This window comes from Solenopsis invicta, chromosome 16 (assembly GCF_016802725.1).
Source record: "Solenopsis invicta isolate M01_SB chromosome 16, UNIL_Sinv_3.0, whole genome shotgun sequence".
NCBI classification, from domain to species: Eukaryota; Metazoa; Arthropoda; class Insecta; order Hymenoptera; family Formicidae; genus Solenopsis; species Solenopsis invicta.
Genome location: NC_052679.1, coordinates 9,976,981 through 9,992,384, shown reverse-complemented (window position 1 = coordinate 9,992,384; position 15,404 = coordinate 9,976,981).

The following is a 15,404-nucleotide window of genomic DNA, read 5'->3' as shown; positions in this document are numbered from 1 at the left end:
ACTTCGTTTTTTTTCTAGCCACACGACAGACACGACACATGTGCTGTATTTTAGGTTAGATTTCTTATTTCTGTTTACCAAGGTGAAAAGTATTATTTAATTATTTTACTTATTATTTTGTGCTTAAAATTATTTTAAAATGGAAAATGAGCCAGGGCTAGGCAATTCATCGTCTACTTCTTCTGTTTCTATTATTTCTGTTGACTCAAAAGTAAGTACATTCTTCGGAACTTTAAGAGCCTCTAGCCTCTAGGATCAGAGGAGTTCAGGTTCAGGACCTCCAACACAGGTATTGCCGCAGCTGTAACGTAAGAATTGACCAATTAAAATCATATCTACTCAAAAATGCAGCGTTACAATTCTTAATGTGATTGGTCAATTCTTACGTTACGTCTACGTATTAGTACGTATGGACGGTACGTACTACGTCTTATGTTATGGCTACGGCAATTCATGTCTGGAAGTCTGGAAGATGTCTGTGAAGTTAGCATATCATTTTCCAGCAGATCAAAAATAAAAGGGAGTTCTTGTCGCATGCGTTCAAGTTCTATAGTTCCTGGGGGTCAATTGTGTATCTTGAAACGAGGTGAAAATTACAAAAGTGAACAGATTTTACTAGATTTCGACAAATAAAATCGTAGATTTTACGTAGATCGTACGCTAGTAAATTTCCTCACTTTTGTAATTTTTACCTTGTTTCAAGATACACAATTGACCCCCAGGAACTATAGAACTTGAACGCATGCGACAAGAACTCTCTTTTACTTTTGTTTGCTGGAAAATGATATGCAATTTCACAGACATGTCTGAAGACTTTTTTATTTTTGTTAGGGTCATTTTTATTTAAAGAAACTTTAATATCTTTGTTTTTAAACAGAAATCAAGAATTAGTGGCACCGGCTTTGGTAGAATTGGTAGAAAAAAAGATTCAATCAGAAAACATTTTTATGAAATAACTAAAGGAACAAAAACAATTTTGAAGTGCCAGGTGTGCGAAAATGAAGTAAGTAATAAGGCTTGCCGATTAAGGAAGCACTTTGAAAAATGTACTAAAAAACAAGATGCAAAAGAAGATATATGTGATTCAACGGAGGGTTCATCGGGTTCAGAAACTGAAGATTCTAATAATCCAGCAATCAATATTAGCCGAAAGCGTAGGAATCCTGATGTTCAAGTACAAATTCAACAACTAAAACAACAAAAATTGAATCAATTCTTACTTAAAACAACCGAAACTGATAAACAAAAACTCGATTTATCCTTAGCATCTTACTTTTATTCTTCTGGTGTACCTTTCTGACATTCTGAAAATTTTTATTTTAAAAAAATGATAAGTGATTTAAGACCGGGATACACTCCACCTAACAGAAAAAAACTAGCTGGCGAATTATTAAATAAAATTTATAACAAAACCCAGGAAGACGCAAAAAATCATTTAAATGGTAAATCGGTTATACTGATACAAGACGGTTGGTCTGCTATCCATAACGAACCAGTGATAGCAAGTTGTGTCTCTGATGGTGAAAAATCTTTCTTTTTGTCATCGTATGAAACTGGTTCTAACCAAAAAACGAGTAAATATTGTCTTGATTTGGCTGTGAAAGACATTATGGAAGCAGAAAATAGGTTTGGATGTACTGTAAAAAGTTTTGTGTCCGATAATGAAGCTAAAATGAAAAAAATGCGCAGTGACCTCCAAAAGAAGCTTAACAATGAATCTGACTTTTATTTTATTATTAATGGCTGTGCGGCGCATTTTTTAAATTTATTATGTGGCGATATTTGTAAACTTTCTAATGTTAAAACTATAATTAAACAAGTTGTAGAATTAAGCAAATATTTTAGAAACAACCATGCAGCTAAAGGTCTCTTAGCCGAGTTTCAAAATTTTCGTATTCCACAGTTACCAGGAGAAACCCGCTGGAACAGTGTTATAGAATGTTTAGAGGTTTTTGTCATTAACCGTGATTTTTATCTAAAAATTGCTGAAAACCACGAGGAAAGCATTGAAAAAAGTATAGTTGATATTATTCAAAACATTGGTCTTATGAAAGAAGTAAAGTCGCTTATAACTCAATTAAAACCAATTCGAGCAGCCTTAAATAAATTACAGTCAGAAAATGCCACTCTTTCAGATAGTTTAACCGAATTTTTAAAGTTAAAAGAATTATCCACAAATGACGTTCTGCTTCCATATAATGATTTAATTAAAAAAAAATTTGACGATTGCATTACCCCAGCCCATATTATTGGTTTTTTATTAAATCCCAAAAATTTGGATTTACAACTAGATTCTGAACTTGAGGAAGCAGGACGTACGTGGCTTTCTGAAGAAGTTTCGTCCGATTTTTTACCACTACTTATAAAATTTCGGCTTAAAATATCTCCGTTTCCGAACAGTTTTTTTCATGATCAAATGAGAGAACAACTAAGTTCCATACAATGGTGGGAGGCTCTTTTAAAAACCAATACTGTAAATTTAAAATTTTGTGAATTTTCCTTACATTTGCAAAAATGTGTTGCTTCGTCAGCCTCCATAGAGAGAATATTTTCCAATTTTGGAATAATACAAACCAAACTAAGAAATCGTCTAGGAATCGAAAAAGCGTCAAAACTTGTTGCCAGCCGACGAATGCTCAATATGATTGTTAGTCAAAAAGAAGACATAGATGATTTTTAATTTAAAAATTTATTTTACTTTTATTTAGCCAGTTGTCAATTTAAAATTTAATTTCGTTAATTATACATATACTGGCAAAGACGCGAAGTAAATGTGTTTATTTTATTCTGTTAAAAATTTACATTTTACTTTTATTTCATAAAGTTTATTTTTCCTGAGATTATAAGAAGACATGGACGTTTTTTAATTTAAACATTTATTTTATTTTAATTTAGCCAGTTAGGTCAATTTAAAATTTAATTTTGTTAATTATATACTGGCAAAGTAAATATGTTTAATGTAATATTCTGTGTGTTTAAAAATTTATATTTTATTTGTATTTAATAAAGTTTATTTTTCCTGAGAGTTTATTCAGTTTATTGTGTTTTTTTTAATTTCGTCCAATTTTGTCCATTTTGTCCATCATATACATTTCTTTCGGGGCGGACAAAAGTGGAAAAAACCGGGGGGTTTTTTCCACCTTGGACAATTGATGCCAACCCTGGTCACAAGGCAGAAGAGAAAAGGCGCGTCCACATACGCAAAGAGGCACAAGCCTCCGCAACTACAACAGTAAGAATGTAATTATGACCTCTATTATACTTTGAATAGGAACGCATCTCGACAATATCAGCTTGCCACGGATCGTCGAATCCTTTGATTATAACACGTCTTCTAGGAAAATTGCGTCTAGCTGACGCGTGTAATTCTTCGACGATTCGTCGTCTCTCGGAGCTTAATGTTTTCTTCGATGAACTCATATTTCTGCGCAAAAACGAATTGCATTACGACTGACTCGTTTAGCGGTTACACGATGTAATTTATAATGCCGGCATTGCAAAGTTCCTCTACTTCGTTTAAAAAAACGTTATTTTTTTCTCCTTTTATCAGTATTTTCTGTCTTCCTTTAATAACTTTTCTTTGTCTTCCGGTTTCTGTCGATTAGATAATTTTTTATATTCATTCTTGACTCGATCTACGGCCATTCGATAATCATCCTTCACTCGTTCTTGTGTCTTTTCATAGCGATTCTGAGCCGATCGATAATTGTCTAACAACCGTTCTTGAACCGTCCGATTTTTATTTAAGAATCGTTCAAAGTCATTCGTTAAACGTTCGTAACTGTCTTTTCGACGTTCATTGCTGCTCATTTTTTGTTGTCTATCGGACGTCCTTCTCAAACAAAGTCAACCTCTCGTCTGACTCGTTTCGTGGGTATGCAATTTAATTTATAATTATGCCGGCTTCACAAAGTTCTTCCACGATAGACAACATCTCGTTGCTGTGAGCGTCGTTGCCCGCTCGATGTGAAGCGTCTAGCAATCGTAGACGATCTACTAATACGTTGGGATCATCCCAGTGCAAGTAATCAATCGCGTTGTCGTTTAGTATCATAGCGCGAGGTAATTCTCTTCCGAATTTATTCGTTCTCTTCGGTGTAGATTCGATTGACATCAATGGTGCGATCACGTATCTATACTTGTATCCTTTGTTGCCTCGTAGTCGACTCTCCGCGGTGTAATTACGTCTATGTACGTTTGTAGTCAGCAATATGCTCTTGTACTTTTGCAAATCGTCCTTCTTATAGAGAAAATCATCGGGGAGTCTCTTAAAAATCAACTCGTAAAGACTGGGTGTGCCAGCGTATCGCACGCTATCGATAATTATATTATCATTAATGTCCACGTCAAACTTTTTATTACCAAGCATCATTCCATCCTTGTCGAGACGAACACCATACTCGATGTCTATAATTTTCCACCACCGCTGAAGAAATCTCCAATGTACTTTTGACCGAGCGGGCCTAAATGCTCAGACAACGTTTTTCGACCTTCCAACGTTTGCATCTGATGTTGAACAGACGTTCTGAACGAATCGTCTGTGGTTTCGAAAACGTTCTCGAGAGCCTTGTTCGTTAATTTTGCAAGACCGATTATTGTACGCGGTGTCGACGTTATCGCTGGTGAATCCATTGCGCCGTATGCTTGTTCAAAACGTTGCTTTTTGCTCGATGTTGCTTTCGACAATTCGCAAGATGCGCCCTCGTCGTCATCGTCGTCGCTCAGTCTTTTCTTAATTATTCTTTCTTCCTTGATTTCTTCTTTTTTTTTAATCGGCTGAGATTCCTCGACAATCTGTTTCAGAGGTGCGACGATGGGCTAGAAACGTCTCTCCATTGCAATTTTCTCCTCGATTTTGCCGGTTTTAAAAGCACAATGTTTCTTGCGGATCGCATCGCTCGTTTTTTCAATCTCCCTCGCGAGTTGGTCACGCTTGCGTATATCTTTGTTATTTTCCGCCATGTTAACGTTTGTCATTCAACGTTGACGTATCGATAGTGACTAATCGTTTTGTGGTACCGCGAACTCGTTAAATCCTTTTCTGTATCGTCCGTTACTAAGCGCGCTGTCCTTGTCTATCACTAGAAATCCATATTTTTGTTGCCAACAAGCACGGCACAAAGCACAAAATTCGTCGTACGACATGTCGGTGTTTACGTAATCGTTGTAAACGTGTTTGAGGTTGGTACCATCCTGTTTGAACAGAATTAAGAGATTGGCGTTATCGCGTATCAGATGTTTAGGTATCCTCGCGTATGTTTGACAAAGATAAAAGCAGTCGACATTCGAGTGGCGGCCCATTGAAAAGTATTCTCTCACCGCATCCTGTTTATCGCACGCAACGTCATCGAAGACGAAGATTGAATTCGGAAGCGCTTCGCTCGGTAGAATAACGTCGCTATTATTGGAGAACGTAAAGTAGCCGATTTCGTCGATCGATGTCAACAGGTTTTCAAGATATTAATACTTAGGCTGCTGCAGCGACTTGGAATAAATATAAACATTCTCGAAACGTACACCATGCGGACTTTCCAACAAGCTTATGAGAACATTAGTTTTGCCACACGAAGATGGCCCCGTAATTATTGCGCGGATGGTACTCGGCAGCATTTCACCGTGTTTCCAACTGCGCATTGTCCCCCATCATTTGCAATTTCTTGTTGCAGTTTGTGACACGTATCGTCAGCGACTGCCACACTAATTTCATGTTTCACACTAAACTCGCGTGACACGTCGAGGGCTTATTTATAGATGTGTGAAATCTTGAATCGCTCAGTATCAAAAATATTTCTCGCGCTGTCACATCCCAGCGATATTCTGGACCTAAGCGCTGAGCAGTTGCAATACTAATATACCTAAAGTCGTATTGTTACGCGTGTACGGTAATTATATCGACCTCGTGTGGGAAAAGCTTCCGAAACATATACAGGTGAACCCGGAAGATCAAACTTATTGTCGCTGCGACGAGCATTATAATCAATCTTGGCAGCGTACGCACATCGACGGTTCTGCACCAAAGATAAAAGATTGCAGCGAATGTCAGCGTCGAGCAAAACCGGAGGTTTGCTGAATCGAGCGATAAACGCGCTTCCTTTTGAGTTACATATCCCCGGCTACCAGTTTTGCGGTCCGGGCACTCGGCTGAAGAAACGATTAGCCAGAGGCGACACGGGCATAAATCCATTGGACGTAGCGTGTCGCGAACACGATATTGCGTATTCTAATAGTAACGAACTCGTCGATAGACACGCTACTGACGATATACTCGCAGCGTCAGCAAGGAAACGCATTACCGCGAGAGACTTAACTTTGGGCGAGAGAGCCGCCGCTGCAGCCATCTGGGCAGCGATGAAGGCCAAGATCGGCATGGGTATGAAGGCAAAGACGAAAAAGAGGAAAACAACGACGACGACAAAAAAACGAATACTTCCGTCGGCGAAACGAGGTGGCATGTTACCGATTCTGCCAATGTTGGGCGTTCTAGGATCTTTGATCGGTGAAACCGCAAATGTAGCAAAACGGTAAGCAAAGACGCGCGACATTAACTTAAAGAACTGCAACGTCACAATCGCATGATGGAACAAGGTCGCGGTCTATACTTGGCACCTTGTAAATATGGACAAGGAATTTATCTCGGACCGTATAAACGCGGACAGGGCGTATCAACAAAGAGAAAAAAAAAAACGCCGAAAAGACGATAAAAATGCCCGCGGGCGTGACCACCGACGTGCAATTGAACCAGCTGGCGAGACGTATGCGCATACCGTATTTTAGAGGTGTGTACATGCGTAATACTTTACTGATGAGAGGCGTACGTCGAAACGAGAGCGGTATCGTTAATTTGGACAATACCACGGACCCTGGCACGCACGGGGTGGCTTACGCAAAGAAGAGCAACCGCGTTGTGTATTTCGATAGCTTTGGCAATCTTCGACCGCCTCGAGAGTTGGTGCGATTTTTCGGAAGCAATGTTACAATAGAGTACAACCAAACGTCCTATCAGGCGTACAATCAAAATTTCTGCGGACAAATGTGCCTGAGATTTTTACAAGCTGTGGACTTTTAAAAAGATTGATGAGGTGTCAAAGAGTCTCAGTATTCGTGGAGGGCTTTTTCCATCATGTTGTTTACGCTAACGCTGAGCGGAAAGAGCAGCGTTTTCGCTGCAAATTACTCTCCGGTAATAAATTTGACCGATGCCAAATACGAAATCGGTTTAACGCTCTTTGAAACTTATAACATGATACCGAACGTAAATGCCTCGAACAATAAATTTTATTTTGGCAAAGACTATGTGGAGATTACGATACCCGAGGGATCATACGAGTTGCCGGCCATTAACAAATTTTTGAAACGCGCAATTTCGCAGAAACGTCCACGACGCAACGCGCCCGATGCCGGTGACATGCTAGTTGTCCGCGGCGATATCGGCGTGATCAATGATGACAGCGAGGAAGCGATAGTGATTCGAGTTAATCATAACACGATGAAATGTAAAATTAGATGCGCTTACAAAATAAACTTTAACAAAGCCAACAGCATTGGATCGCTACTGGGATTTTCGAAGCGTATACTGCAACCACGTAGATGGCACAAATCGGACATGTCAATTAATATTATGAACGTAAATATTATCCACGTCGAATGTAGTATCACCGCAGGTGCATACAATAACGGTGCGCGTGTGCATACAATCCACAAATTTTCGCCGAGCGTGCCTTTAAGATATAAACTCAGTGAAAGGCCTGCAATAGTCATTTACTTGCCAGTGATCATACGAAGCATTACGGATCTTACCATACGCATTGTCGATCAAAACGGACGATTGCTGGATTTTTGAGGGGAGGAAATTACCGTCAGGTTGCACGTTCGAAAACAATAACGCGACTGTGACACATGAGATGCTTGTGTTGAGTGGAGCTGAGCGAGCAAAGAGAGATAACGCATTTTTTGCAAGAACGGTGACATCATCATCGATTGATAATCCGACTTGATCAACTGAGAAGAGAAAGAAGCTCAGTGCATCAAACGTTAAATTTTTACAATCACTGGGATTCGCAGTACGACAATCTTGATAAAAAAAAAAGACTGTTATTCAAATTATCGAAGACGAGCCAATCTTTGATCGAACCGTCAAGATTGAGATCCATGCTTATTTGCCGTATACAAACACAACGTACGGGCACAGCGACGAGATAAAAATACCCATACAGCAACAAAATTTGTATATATTGCCGTATGAGAGCTTCTTATATGTCGAAGGGCGGCTGACAAAAAGAAGAAACCTGAGGAGGTCGGCGGTGGTTTTGGGAAATAATTGTGTTGCGTTTATATTTGACGAGATAAGATATGAACTTGACGGTGTCGAGATTGGTCGTAATAGAAACGTGGGCATAACTAGCTCACTCAAAAACTGTATGTAACGTTGTCATTCGACAAAAGCGTGATTCTGCGAAATGCTGGCTGGGAAAAACAGTTGACTACCGCTGATGGCTACTTCAACTTTTGCGTTCCGCTCTACGTGCTGTTGGGATTCTGCGAGGATTACCGTCGAGTAGTGATTAACGCTCGTCACGAATTGATCTTGGTACGAGCGCGCAGTGATAACTATTGCCTGAAGGGCAATTCAGCGGTAGAGCTTATAATAGAATTGTTTAAGATTCAGTGGCAAATGCCGCACGTGATACTGAATGAGATAAATAAACTTTCGATGCTGCGCACATTGGAAAGCGGACGATATCTCAACATGGCTTTTCACTCGTGGAATCTTTACGAGTATCCGCTTTTGCAACGTACGACCAAGCACTCGTGGGCTATCAAGACCGCTACTCAACTCGAGAAACCGCGATACGTCATCTTTGCTCTGCAAACCGGTCGAAAAAACGTCATGTCCGAGGACAACGTCACGAGCCGATTCGACCATTGCAATTTAATCAACGTGAAACTGTACTTGAACTCTGATAGTTATCCTTATGAAGATATGAATTTAAATATTAGTAAAAATAGATAGGCTGTACGACATGTATGCACGTTTCTGCAAAACCTACCTCAGATACGAGTATCTCGAGCCGAATCTCACATTGACAAATTTTATACCTTACGGTCCTTTCATAATAATAGATTGTAGTCGGCAAGTTGAATCAATCACGAGCGCAACCGTGGACGTGCGATTGAAATTTGAGACAAAGGATAACGTACCAGAAAATACTAGTGCCTATTGCTTGATAATACACGATCGCGTGATTCAGTACAACCCATTGACAAACATTGTGCGCAAAATCACTTAATTCCACGCATATATATTATACGATACATCGACGTGGACCACAGTCTTCGTTTTGACCGCGACATGTCCGTGCCGACGTTCGTGGATCTGCAAGGTTTCCCCCTTGGACGTTTAAGTGGTTTCGTCGTAAAAGAATTCGCTGCTCTTAAAGGGAGAAACATTCTCGCACATTATATCTTTGACAGCCATGGGATTGGCTGATGAAATCCGAAAGATCTTGCGCCTCCTGGCTCACTGCTATGCTAAGGGCTAAGATGGGGCACCGACAGGGTGGTTCCGTACCGAAAAGCGAGACAAGTGATTACAACTGCAGTATTGGGTATTGAAAATCCTGACAACAAAGAGATTGTATACGTCAAAGGGCACAAGAAACGAGAATGGCTGGGAGAATTGATTCTGGACAGTCGGCGAGAATACGCATACATCGAGAGCCTGGATGTAGATTACAAAGACGTGGATAATCTGAATAATCTAGATGATGCTAATACTTTTCAATGTGGGCAACACCGTACGAATAAACATTGTGCTTTACAAAATGTATTCAAACTTTTCAATTGGTGGACACAATTGCATGAATAAACATACGTAATATACGTGTTTTTTTTATTCTTTTCCCCTCCATTACATCAACGTTTCTCCAACGTTATTTCATGTTTTTCACGTTTAGTTTAACGTTTTTTATGTTTAATTTAACGTTTCTCTAACGTCATTTCATGTTTTTCACGTTTAGTTTAACGTTTTTCACGTTTAGTTTAACGTTTTTCTTGTTTAGTTTAACGTTTCTCCAACGTTATTTCATGTTTTTCACGTTTAGTTTAATGTTTTTCATGTTTAGTTTAACATTTTTTTTCATGTTTCACGTTTCATGTACGTCATGTTTCATGTACGTTATTTTAACGTTCCTGCACAACGTTGCCAGACCGCGAAAACGTGTCGTGACACGTTCGAGCGATAACGACGATGAAATTGTTTAATAGAGGGGGAAAGTTTCCTCCCACTCTTTTACAATTGCAGAAGCTTTAATCCTCCTACAAACGTCGCAATTTATGATCAGTTTTGAATTAGTCGCTCGTTCGAACGGTTCTGAAACAACGCATCTCTCTCGGTATAAACAATGACAAACTATTACGTTCCGATCCATACTGAAGCGTGCAAGAGATCGTAAGTATCTATACATTTACATTACGTTTTATACATTTATTGTAAGTTTTACTCATCTCTCTGTTTTTTTTAGCACGTCTTCGGAATCGCGGTATACACAGCGCATTTTGGGCAGAAGGTTCCCGCTAACCTTAACATCCTACATATGGATTGATATTGCTATGATGGTGGGACCCGTTTCCTGTTTTGTGGAAATGTTGATTGGCGAGAAGCGCGGATCGTTCTACCTTATAAAACATGGAAAACTCTGATCGAGAGACGTGTGGATATTGAGCGACTCGCCCAGTCAACAGAGGCATCATCATCATCATCATCGTTAACGATTCATGAACTTTACGTGCAACTCGTAAAACTGCGCGATAAAAATATTGTTAAATTAACGTTGCGCGATGCTTGTATTTACCTAAAGCCTGTGCTATTTATATTCAACCTAGAACATTGTATCGAGCACATGTAATGTACGCTACATCAAAACACGATTACTGCCACTGAAAAATATAAATATTTAGTTAATTTATTGCGCTTAAACTGTATCATGAATAAACGCGAAGCGATACGTATGTTGCACAGATCTTACGATACGAATTCATAAATTGAATGCGAATTAATAGTTTATGCTATTGATACTATTGTGAACGAAGCATTACATGAACAATAAAAAAGATTTTAAAAAGCTCTTTAAAATGTATTTGAAAATCTATCCTTATCCATAGTTTCCTATTTTCTTAGTAAATAATGTGCGAGATAGTAGACATTAAGAAAGCGCGCGAAAGAAACAAACGGGCGGGTGGGGAGAATAAACGCGCAAGCACGCGCTTGACCGTGTACGAGAAAATCGAGCGAGCAAGCGAGCGAGCGAGGGATGGGGAGAGCGCATGTGTGAGCGCCAGCGGGTGGCAGCGGCGGTGAGCGATAGATGGCAGCGGCGGTGAGCGATAGATGGCAGCGGCGAGTGGCGGATCGCGTCAGCGGACCCCGCGTTAAACCGTGCGCATCCCCTCCACGCACCATCCCCCCCCGTGATGACAGACATTTCCGATTTCAAAAGTACAGTCATACCCACCTCCTCGCGGTGTGATTTTTTATGTTTATTTAAACAGAGGGATAAGTACATGGTCCATGTTTACATTAAACGGTCAGTTGCCTCCACGCGGCACATTTTAAAGGTGTCAAATTTATTTAAACATCAGTCAAAAACATGGTCCTCGAATCGTTATCACTGTTTATTTAAACATTGATTACGCAGAACTACCGGTTAGGTTCATACACGTGATCCGTTCATACACGGTCATCCCCGTTTTAATCCCCCCTCGCCCCACCCTCACCCCGGTTTGGTCCACCCGCGTGACATCGTTTCCGGTTAGGTCCCCTCGCAAGACCCGAAAAATTCCTCCCTTCCCCGCACCCCCCTGAGATCCCCGAGTTAGAATCTATTGCATTCTACTGCTAGCCGAATCCTAAGCAAAGCGGAACAGAACTATAATACAACAAAAAGAGAACTACTAGCCATCGTATGGGCAGTAAAATACTTTCGACCATATCTATATGAAACTCACTTTAAAATCATCACAGACCACAAATCGCTGACATGGCTTTTCAGCGTAAACAACCCAGGTTCACGATTAATACGGTGGAGACTCAAATTAGAAGAATACGACTATGAGATCATCTATCGAGCAGGAAAGAGAAACACAAAATGCCGATGCTCTGAGTAGAAATCCGAGCACAAATCAAGAGAACAGCATCAAGCAGAAAGAAGAAGAAAACACCAAAGAAGAAAAAAGGCAGTTCCTACGCCTTAGTCTTTTTCTCTTTGAAGTTTTTTTCGTGCTATCTGGTTTGCAGCTCTTATTCTTTTTTTTAACTCTTGTGCGTAATTGTATGTGTATCGTAGTTGTACGAATATCACGACGCCCCAATGGGATGGCACCAAGGGGTAGAACGCACCCTAAACCTGAAGACAGAACATAAATGGAAAGGCATGACAAAGATGTGGAAAATTACATCCCAAAATGCGAAAAGTGCCAAAAAAATAAACTATCAAGAAAACAAAAAACGCCGTTGATAATTACAAACACGCCGGAAAAATCAATTCAGAAATGCGCCTTAGACGTAGTAGGATCGCTAACAATGACAATCTCAGGCAACAAATACCTATTAACATTTCAAGATAATTTAATAAAATTTGAGAAAGGCATACCAATACCAAATCAAAAAGCACAATCGCAAAAGAATTTACGACGAAAATAATAATAGAATACGGAATACCGAAGACATTACCACGGACCCAAAAAAAAATTTTATAAGCGATTTATTTAAAAATGTATGCAAGTTACTACAGATAAAGACAGTGCAGACAACGGTGTACCACCCTGAAAGCAATGGAAGTCTAGAGCGTTCTCATCGAACGCTGGCGGAATATCTACGCCACATTATCAACGAAGAGCAGACCGATTGGGACAAGTTGATTCCTTACGCTGTATTCACGTTTAATACGACACCGCACACAGCCATCGGATACACTCCGTTTGAGTTAGTGTATGGGAAAAAAACCACGTTACCCACGGTACTATCAAAGACGTCGGAAACAACGTACAACTACGATACACGTACAATTACGCACAAGAGTTAAAAAAAAGAATAAGGGCCGCAAACCAGATAGCACGAAAAAAAACCTCAAAGAGAAAAAAACTAAGGCGAAGAAATACTACGATCGGAAAACAAAAGAAACCACCTACAAAATTAAAAATAAGGTTTTACTCCACAGCGAGACTCTAAGAAGAAAAAGATCGAAAAAATTAGAAGCACTATGAATTGGATCATATGTAATACTAGAAAAACACGACGATGTAAATTATACAAACAAGAAGGGAAGAAGAAAAATAAGAGTTACATATAAACAGATTAAAGCAATTTATAGATAATTAAAAAAAAATAACCCCTCAAAAAACAAGGCATGACCATAAAAATATTCTTTTACTTCCCTCCCACCTCTCCCTTACCGGAAACGCACTACGAAGAAAACGCTTAAGAAAGCATACACACACACGCTCCACAAATAAAATAAAAAGCGAGAAGAAAGGACGCCACACATAAGATAGAGACAAACACACTAAGTAACAATATAACGGGCAGACAAAAAGTAAGCACACAAAACAAAACGAATAAAACCAAAAGAATAAAATAAAAACTTACCAAAAAAAATTCATATTTGTTTTTTTTGTTAACGGGAAAAAATCCTCATAGGATACCTCTTCTCCTTCCTAGAGAAAAAGATAATGCCGAACTTGTACCGGCTAAAAAAACCCCGATGGTCCAGGTAGAAAAGTCACAAATAAAAAGTTGTCTACAAAAGTCACACTAAAAAACCACACTGAAAAACTACACTAAAAACAACAGTTACAAAAAAAGATAATTACTCCTCGTCACTAAAAGAGTAGGGTCTCCCCCAGATAAATTGCACCTGCGGGCCCACCGTCCTCAGAATCCGACAAGAATCAGTCATCAAGGGCGCCGGAACCAGCAGAATTCACAAGCTGAACAACCCCCTTCCTAAAGTCTTCACCGTTAGACTTGGATTCAGGAACCATAACTACATCCGCGTCGCCAAGCATGAACGAATCATCCACCATCTCGAAGTTGGACTCATCATCGGACTCCACCTCAAAGTCGGACCGATCTCAGAAGAATCTTCATCATCAACGACACCTTCAACGTCCTCAGGGATCGGGCCGTCTACATCACCCAGTTCCTCACCCTCCTCCGCAGCGAAATGCAACTCCAACAACTCTGGGCCAATCTTGTCCTGACCAGAGTCTATCTCCACGTTCTCTACAGGACCACCAACAATGCCTGGCACAAGACAACGCATATTAAAACTTCTTCTAGGCAGCAAGACAATCGAAAGAAGACTGAAGAACAGCAAAAAGCAAAAGCCAAAAAAATAATAGCCAAAAGCTGACTTAACCAGAGTAAAAAGTATCAGAGAAAAGTGACACCATGTAAGAAAAAACCTGAACATGAAATCAGAAACTCGCAAAAGATAGCAATGCACTCACCAAGAGAACGAAAAACTGTCAGAGAATCCCCACGAGGAACAGTAGCAGTGGATTGAAAAGAGTGATCGGAAGCTGCATCCGAATCACCATCCACGCGAGACACATCATCCACTCCTGAGAACATATACATAGGCCCATCGGCGACAACACCAGGAGAAAAATTAAAGACGTCCCAAAAGTCGGTCGGATCACCCTCAAAACCAAACGGACTTTCCTGGAAATCATCCGGTTCCTCATCGCTCTCCCGGACAGAGTTAAAGAAACGCAAAGGAATGCGATATAACATAACAAAAGAGACCGAACGACAACCGACAAAGGACAGATATAACACGAAAAAACAGTCACAAACTCACAATAAAAAATACAGACCAAATAACAAAAGCTGAATAATGAAAAACCAAAACCGATTAAATTGCAGACTTATGGTCACGAAGAGCCTACCAGAGAAAGTAAAAACGAAACCACCGTACGAGGTGCAAGAATTCCAACGGGAACCAGGGATATACTTTGAAAAAATCGGGACGATGAAACAAGTAGAAACTGGCAATAGAAATCAACATCTCGACAATAAACCGACGAGTGATGCAACTCCAAGAATACATAAAGCACACCGAGAAAATGTGCAGGCTATTAATTATGAACCGAAACTGCAAAAATTCACTGCAAATACTGAAGGAAGAAAACAAAAAAATAATAACGGCAACAGAAAGACTCCAAGCAATATAAAAAAACTAATAGCAAGACGAGGATTAATAGACGCCATAGGCATGATTAGCAAGACGTTATTCAGAACCATGGACGCAAACGACGCACGAGCAATAGAAGAATAATTAAAACTACTTAACAATAACACGTGACACAGAATCAGCTGAAAATTGTAAACGGACACGTGCAGACAT